We start from the raw sequence: 8,580 nt of genomic DNA, 5'->3' as shown, positions 1-8,580 counted from the left end.
CATCCAGAGGGCTTTGTAATCAGAGGGTCCATAAAAAATATCAGACTTGTAGTAGGAACATGAAGCCTGTGGTCAAAATGGACAGCCTAAGCTACTCAGTGAAGTCACCGGGAGAACTCTAAAAATTGCTGCTACCTCAGCCCCACCCAAGAGATCCTAATTTAATTGGTCCAGGTTATAGCCTGAGCACTGAGGCCATTTAATATCTTTCAATGTGTAGCCAAGCTGCAAACTCCTGGCACTTGGCTGCACAAAACAAGTGAGAAGATGAATGACATCACCAGTATCTTCTCTTCCACAAAGGACCCTCCCAAGTATGTCTCACCCAGGAGTGTAGGATGAAAGAAGCTTTAGGACACATCAACACACTGGGATGTGGAGTTGCACTGAGATAGGAACCAAGAAGATGCCATGCTGAGTCTTACATGTAGGATGGGATTGAATAATAGAGGAATAAAAACAAATGAGAGACACTCTAGGAGGACATGTTCCATGTGCAAAAGCAACTTAAAATTGTTCTACAAGAATAATATTTTAATAGATCTGAGTAGAAGCTCTAGCTCTACTATTGATTAGCTCCACAATTTCTCCAACCTTCAGTTGCCCATCTGTACAATGAATACAGTAATAGTATCTTGTAGGGTGAATAGAAAAATAAAGTAGTGTAGGTAGAGAACTTAGCTTGATTTTGGCACATAAGCCCTCCACATGTTTGAGATGCTGTTCCATTATCAGCTTAATGGTGGTTGCTAGGAGTGTACTACAGAGAGCTAAATTAGCCTCATTTAAGGGAAAATGAGTGACATTTATTTGGAATGAGCAGAACAGAAGCTAATAAAATCTAAAAAGTGAGTTCGGTATGTAAGAGAGCTTACCTCTAAGACTTTAGGACAGGGGTCAGATCCCAACACCTATGTCAGAAAGCTTAGTGTAGCTGGATGTTCTGTAACCCCCACGCTTTGGGGCATGGAGACATTAGAATCACTGGCACTTGACATTTATCATCCTAGCTCTGGGTTTAGTAAGAGAACTGCCTCAAAGTAGTACAGTGGAGAATGATAACTCAGGACACCTAATATTCTCCTTTGACTTTGGAGAACACACATGCAGAAACTAAGAAAACATCCAAGAAAATAAACCCAAAGAAGCTGTTATAAACCCCATAATGATTTGTGCATTTGAGCTCTGAGGCTCTTTCTTGATGGAGGAAGGAGTCTGAGTATATGGTATACATACATAGCTAGAAAGAGGCAGTTTAACCAGGGGTTGGGCAGCAGGCTTTATACATACACTACTTATTTAATGAAAAGAATTGTAATTTTGAGCTGAAATGGAAGTGCCTCGGACAGTGGTGGGAGAGACTTTCTCTCACGGGGTTGGGGGCGAGTAGAGAGTGGGGTCAAGTTTAGCCATGGAGAATTGATTTCTGGGCTTGACTGAGTGTACCTGGGAAATAACAGTGGGCTGAGTGAGGAGAAAGAGGATCCCGTGGATGTTTGTGAGGAGGCAGATCCTAATGAATGGGCAACTGAAGTGAAGTCAAGAGATTGTCTCAAACAAGGAGCCTAGTGAAGTGACTGTGCTTACTTGGGTCTTGATTAGGCTCTTGGACTTATTTATACCTTGAACCCATTCTTTCTTCTCATTGCCACAGGAAAAATGAAAAAGGCAGGAAGAGTCCATTGTTCTTCCAGATATAAAAAAACCATGGATCCTTGCAGGCTTTCTGCCTCCAGACCAAGGCACAGGTAGCAGTGACTAACTCTGGTTTCACTCTGAGGACCAAGATACCCAGTCTCTAACCTGCCCTCCTTCAAGTGGTCTTGCTCTAACATACAAAGTCCGTCCACTGCTGGACTTTCAGAGAACTTCTAGAGCAGTGGTTCTTAACCTTCCTCATGCTGCAACCCTTTGATGCAGTTCCTCCTGTTGTGGTGACTCCCCCAACCACACATTTATTTTGTTGCTTCTTTATGATGGTGACCTTACTACTGTTAGGAATAGACATGGAATGTCTGATATGCAGGCACCTGATCTACAACCCTGTGGGGGACAAAGCAGGTAGGTTGAGAAACACTGTGCTAGATAGTTCCGTGAAATCCTTCCAGTTTTGTGCTTGTCAGAGGAAAATAGGAATCGCCTTGAGAAGCTAGCACACAGATTGGTGTCACCACCTTCTTAAGGAATCTGGCTCAGTAAATCTTAGGTAGGGTCCAAAAAATTCTGCTTGTCAAAAAGCCTTTTCAGTCACTACTGCTGCTGTTTCTGCTTAGAGATCCAGGCTCTGAAGAGCCCTAGTTTAGTGACCCTCCCAACCTCACCCCACCTTCCTACTAGCTCCCTGAGCCCTGCATTCTTGAATGTGGAATGCTGTTTATCTTCTTGGAGATGGGATTAAACTTTAATCAGTTCACTAGCTAATGTTAGTAAGGCTTCTATTCTAAGATGGAGCCTCCCTTTGGTAGGACCCAAGCATTGTTTTAGAGGCAATTTGATGAGAAATCGAGTGGGTAATGTCCTTGACCTTTCCAGAAGAGCTTCCTAAGTCTCACCTGAACACATGGGATATGAAGGTATAAGAGGTGTGTGAAAGGTAAGGTATATCACCAAGACTTCGTAAATTTAAAGTCTATATTTACAGTGATAGTTTTTATTTCTTCATTCTTTTTTTCTTTCATTCTCCCGTTCTTTCTTTTCTGTTGATTTGCACCTGGGGGACAGTTTGGAAGGAAGACATTCTCTTCCTACTGACATCCTTTCTTGTCCACACTGTTGAACTTCCTTTGAAGGTCAAGACTTCAGACATTTCCAGCAAGGGATTCCTTTGTTTCTTCTCTATCTTTTGAGAAGAAATTCTCAGTTTGATTTAGTTAGGGTCTCACCCCATCTGCTTTCTTAGCTCCCAAAATAGAACTTGAAATGTGTGTCTCTACCAGGAACAACCTGTCATCTGAATGATCTGCTCAAACAAAGCCACTTTCACCACTGTCTTTTTTATGTCCTGCAGGTGGGTTTTTGAGGTTTTGTTACCAAAGGGGAGAGATAAGGCTAGGTTGTTGCTTCTTGGTGACTTGAGGCTATGTTTATGGATGGCCATGTTGAGAAATCAAAGCATTCCATTGTGTGGTATAAGCAAGTGCTCCTTAACTCCTGTTTGGAATTTGGGGCTACTCAGTGGTTGAGAAGCCTCCAGTGCACGTTGCTCTTACTTTACCAGCCACATGCTGGGAACCCACCAGTCCTGCAGTATCTATACTGGGTTCTCTTGTTTTACAGAAAGGTGGTTCTTAGGCAACAGCTGGAGTTTATTTTGATCTCTGTCTTTTGAAGCCAGAAACTGTTCATGTGTAACTTTAAAGAAAACTGTGATTTTTTTTTCCCCCAGTGCAAAGCTGCAATTTCAAGGCAGGATTCTATTAAAAACAGACAAATAATTCCCATTCCTTCCTGGTCCTGCCTATTGTTTTCTTAAGTTTGTTTGGATTCCCAGATTGAATCCTTCTGTCTTAGTCTCCAAAGAGAGGGTCCTGGCCATGGCTGCCCCATGAGGTTGACTGTCTGGTAAGGTCCTTGGGGGACACTTCCTGTTTCTCTGTCACAGAGGCGTATGGAGGATGTGGGAGAATGTCTCCTGTCTTCCCTATTCAGAGAGCCTTTTATTTCCTCCCTGTGTTTTGTCTATAGCCAGCTTTGGTTTTCCTAAGTAGAACTGTTCCTAGGAAGAAGAGTTGGTCCAGTGCCAACACTACTTATAGATGCTCACTAAGCCATGGTGTTGGTTTAAAGAACCCAGGACTGTGTTCAGCAGCTAGTGCACTGCATCTGAAGAAACACATAAAAGGCTGCTATCTGCTGCTAGCCACACACACTTCTAGATGCATCTAGTGGATGATGCCCCATGCACATCACATAGTTCTTTGCCAAGGAAGCATCTTCCATGTTACAATTGTGGATCCATTCTCCCTCAAGCCCCTGGTGTGTTCAGTCTCTGTCATGTATCTGTTCTCTAAACTGAATTGAATGCTAGCTGTTGCTGCAGGTCAAGGGTTCACTTTCCAATGAGAACGTTCTTGAAATGGAGATGGAATAGTGCAGTCCCCTTATGTGATTTCTTTTTTTCCTCTGTTACAGCGTGACCGTATGCTGGCCTAGCAAGGACTGGATGTCATACTCTGCCCCCTTTCTTTTATTTGGGGAAGGTGGACACTATTGGTGACAGGTGTAGGTAGATGTACTCAGTTATACATACAAAAAGCCACATGGTTGCTGAGAGAATTCCTGTAAGATCTAGTGAAAAAATTATTTTTTTTCAGTCTAATACAAAAGAACAACTACTGCTGAACTATGTCTAGTGAAAAATCTTCAGATTTAAACAGAACCCTCTGAAACTCCTTTCCTAGAATGTTCCAAATACAAACTGGCAAGTCACATTCTTTATAAGTTTGCCTTTTCCTTGAGGGAAAGCAAAAGCTGTCTAAGACTGGCAGATGCAAAGCTCTGCGTATCCTGACAAAGATAGGAACTTTAGGCTAGCAAAAATTCCAAATAAACAGATTTTCAAACAAACCAGCTTTCCTTTTGGTAGCTGAAAAGGAAACCCCACATCCAGGAGGAATGCAGATCAAAGCGAAGTCTACAAATGATGCAGAAACACATAAAATAACAAACAAGCCAGTGGGAAGAGGGGCTTTTTGTAAAAGAATAGGCCTCTTCATATTACACTGAAATTGAATGCAAGATCGCAAGCAAAGATACATGAGCAGGAATACAGAGCTATAGTTTCTTTTCCCTTTTGGGGGGGCTGGAGGTATACCTTTAACAGGTCAGTTTGGAAGCCACTAAAAGCAACAGACAAAAGCGAGGCTCCTTGTTGGAAACCTTGCCTCCCTTACCTTTGGTGATTGTCTTTGCCTCTCTCTTGGCATAAACTGGACAGAATAAGTAATTCATTCTGGCTGCAAAAGTGGAGCCTGAAATGTCCTGGCCTGTGAACATTTCATATCAAAAGCTGAGCTCTGTTTCATTCCTGAAAGCAAGTTTCTACCGATCAGTGCCCCAGGTGAGAAAGAATTAAAATGAATGACATGATAATGTTTTTGTTTGCAAGTCATCCTTTTCCCAGTTGTAAAACTTTATTTGAGCTAAATTTCTAGGAGAATCATGGCTAGTAAGGTAGAATCCCAGTCTTGGTGTATTTTATCCTTGGGAATTATGCTTGTTTAACTCATATGTATGTTGACAACAGGTGCTGAGTGGTGAATAAAGAAGCACAGCATACTATCGTGATATTTAAATATCAGAGTCACCATCGTTACTAAGTGTTCTCTCTGGTGTGGGCACTATGGTGAATACTTGTGCTGTCAGACCTTGATGTGTTATGAGGACATTTTGTTGGGTTTTAAGTTCATGGGCATCTTTTATTTGGAAAGAGAACCTTACTTTCAAGTAAACTTTAGTAATGCCTCTCAGGCAGTGTGAGTGGCCTCAGAGCAGTTACCCGGGTCTGTTTCTCCACCTGGATTACCACATGTATTTTGGCTTCAATGACATAGGCTGTTGTTAAATTGGTCTCTCTGGATATCACATCATTTTGCCTTCCTTCGACAACAGAACAATTCTGTCTTATTGTTTCATATTCTTGCAAATGCACTAATCATACTTTAAAAAGTGTTTTAAGCCAGTTCTTAAAATTATTTATTTATTCATTTATGTAGTGGTATGTAGTGGTATGGGGGAGGGGAGACACATGTGCTATGGCATGCATTGGAGGTCAGAGGTCAACTTGTGGGAGTCAGTTCTTATCTCCCACCATGTTGAGCTGGGGGTTTGAACAAAGGTTACCAGGCTTGATGGCAGGAATTTTTACCCACTGAACCAGTACTTTGTCCATCACTGGCCCAGGACAATCTTTCTTATCTTCAAATAATAAGCAGAGTTCTCTTTTTTAAATTTTTCTAACATTTCAATGATAGGTTTTTCAGCTACAATGGATTTTTGAACATGACACAGAGCCCAGACAGCAGTATGACAAGCTGTCTAGTCAGCCTCATTCATTCCTGGTCTGTTGTTTCCCCAGTAATCTACAGTTCCTTTCCTGGCACACTTTCATGCATCAATGAATTTCTCCTTGGGGTCTCCATTCTGTTCCTTTGACCTTTGCTTTTCCCTATGCTGAGGCTATTCTGTGTGTCAGTATCAAACATACACAAATGGCTGATATTTGGTAGAATTAGTTTTTCCATTCTTTTTTTTTTTAAGGTGGCTATCCTTGGCCCTTTGCTTTTCTTTATAGATTTTTTAAATCTGGATGTCAAAGTCTATGAATAATTCCATAGACATTCATTTTTCATAGAAATTATATTTAAATTACATTTGAACTGGCAGATTGATGTTTTTGTAATTTAAAATTTTTCCCACCTAGAAACACAGTATATTGCCTTGTAGAGTTATTTTTTAAGGTCTTTTAATGAAATATTTGTCTATAGAATTCTTGCCTATCTTTTTCCAACATAGCTTTTTTTGTTGTTGTTTCCACTTTTGTTTTTGGCAATTAACAACCCTGACTTGTGTATTTCATATCTGTGCCCCAGATTTTAAATGTATTCAATGTTGAAGGGAATGTATATAAGTTTTTTGTCTTTTAATTTCATATTCTAATTGAGACACGGAGAAGGTGGAACAACGGGAGTACATGGGAATTCCATGGTAGCATGCCAGCTGTTCCCATAGTGGATTGACGGTCATGTATAGAGTCAGAAAGAAGCCACAACAGACTGTTTCAGCTGGAGAAGGTCCCACAGAAGAGGTGGGTGAAAGGTCCAGTAGCATTCTGATCATTAGATGAAATACCTAAGTAGAAAGAAAGCATGTACACATACATTTGTATATATTTTGTTAACAGAAGATTGGAACTGTAAGAGTGAAGACGGTGACTAGAAGATGGAGAGCCTTGAACATCAGAATCAAGATTTGCATCTTGTCTTCTACTCTCTGGAAAGTCTTCCAAAACAGGAGGATTTCTGAATACTGATAGCTTGACTGATGAGTCCTTTCCACAACGAGACAGTTGGGCTGGACAAGCAGCCTTATATTATATCTTTTAAACTCATTTTGATTCAGAGCTGAGTGTGAGCTGAGGTAGAGCAGTTGCTCTATATAAAATCAGATATATTAAAGATGAGGAATAAAGCTAAGATAGAGAGAAGGGATCAACCTCAAATGTTAAGACAAGCTGCAGTTCTTGGAGCATTCAGAGGTAGAAGTCCAGAGATGTAGTAGACAATCTATCACACATTTATTTGCATTTTATTTATTTATGTTAAAGGTATTTGGGGAGGGAGGGAGGCTGGAGAGATGGCTCAGCAGTTAAGAGCACTGGCTGCTCTTTCAGAGGACCCAGGTTCAATTCCCAGCACCCACATGGCAGCTTACAACTGTTTGTTAACTCCAGTTCCAAGGGATCTAACACCCTCACACAAGCAGAACAATAATGCACAGAAAAAAAAACCCAAATCATTTGAAAAGAAAATATTTCGGGGGAGGAGGATGTTACAACTATATTTTATTTTAACCCTAACCCATAGCGCATGTTAATAGGCTATTGTATGACGTTTCAGTATTTGCACAATCAAGTGGTGTTCAAATCAAGTTAAATGTTCTTCAGGCGCTTTTATTTCACACATATAGAAAATATTACATATATATGTTGTTTTTGAGAGAGAATTTCTTGAAGCCCAGGCTGGCTTGCAATGCACCATGTAGCCTGTAATAAACTCATACCTATGCTCCTGCCTCCTGAGTGTTGGAATTACAGGTATAAACATCGTGCCTAGCTTCATTTGTCATTATTTTAGGGTAAAACACTTCAAAAAAACTTCCTCATCAATGTCCAACATCTACAGCACATAATTACAATGTATAGTCACCCACACCACAACTGCTTATTCATTCAGTGCCCACTGATCATCCTTTTCTCGTTTCAAAAAGATCCTATTATGTCGGGTTTTCAAAGTCTTCTTGGTATGAATTAAGGTCACATGGGGTAGATGTACTGGTTAAGGCTCATGGGGAAATAGGAAGGCATTTCTGGGTACCCATGATTCACATGAGCATTTCTCATTATTCTCTGGGAAATAATTTATTCTTGTCACCCTCAAAATTGTCTTTTAAAAATTTAATTCCAAATTATGCATGTTCTTTTCTCCACTAAGCATCATCCATGTCATTTCCTGGAAGAGCAAGATTGTGGAAGAAGGAGACACAGTTCAGTCCTGTTGACAGTTGTGCCTTGATGGGGATAGAGGGAGCTGACAGGGACTGAAGCAAGGTGAACATCATGAACTTCAGGTGTGGCAGCTTACTGTCAGAGGAGGCCTCAAGGAGGTATGATTTTCTTTTCTTAAGTCCAAGAGACTGCTCTCTGAAATAACTGTGAAATGTGCTTATGGTGCCAAGCCATCTCAGTAGAAATGTAAGGAACAGACCCTTCCTAGGAATGCTGCTGTTCTGGGGAGATAGGCTAGACAATTCTGCTGCATATTTGAATTTTGAAGCTAACTAGAGGTCCTGGACATTCCCAGA

At 40.8% G+C, this 8,580-nt stretch overlaps 1 long non-coding RNA gene across 1 annotated transcript; it reads left to right on the top strand.

Moving 5' to 3' along the window:
- The first annotated feature begins 2,457 nt into the window (after positions 1-2,457).
- LOC110565315 (uncharacterized) lies at positions 2,458-7,616 on the top strand. Its single transcript, XR_002477395.2, has 3 exons — positions 2,458-2,593; positions 6,663-6,805; positions 6,902-7,616. It is a non-coding gene; the product is annotated as an uncharacterized LOC110565315 (long non-coding RNA).
- Positions 7,617-8,580: the final 964 nt, after the last annotated feature.

The sequence above is a fragment of the Meriones unguiculatus genome, chromosome 4, assembly GCF_030254825.1.
Source record: "Meriones unguiculatus strain TT.TT164.6M chromosome 4, Bangor_MerUng_6.1, whole genome shotgun sequence".
Taxonomy (NCBI): Eukaryota; Metazoa; Chordata; class Mammalia; order Rodentia; family Muridae; genus Meriones; species Meriones unguiculatus.
Note: the sequence above shows the minus strand (reverse complement) of the source record. Positions and strands in the feature narration are given on the sequence as shown.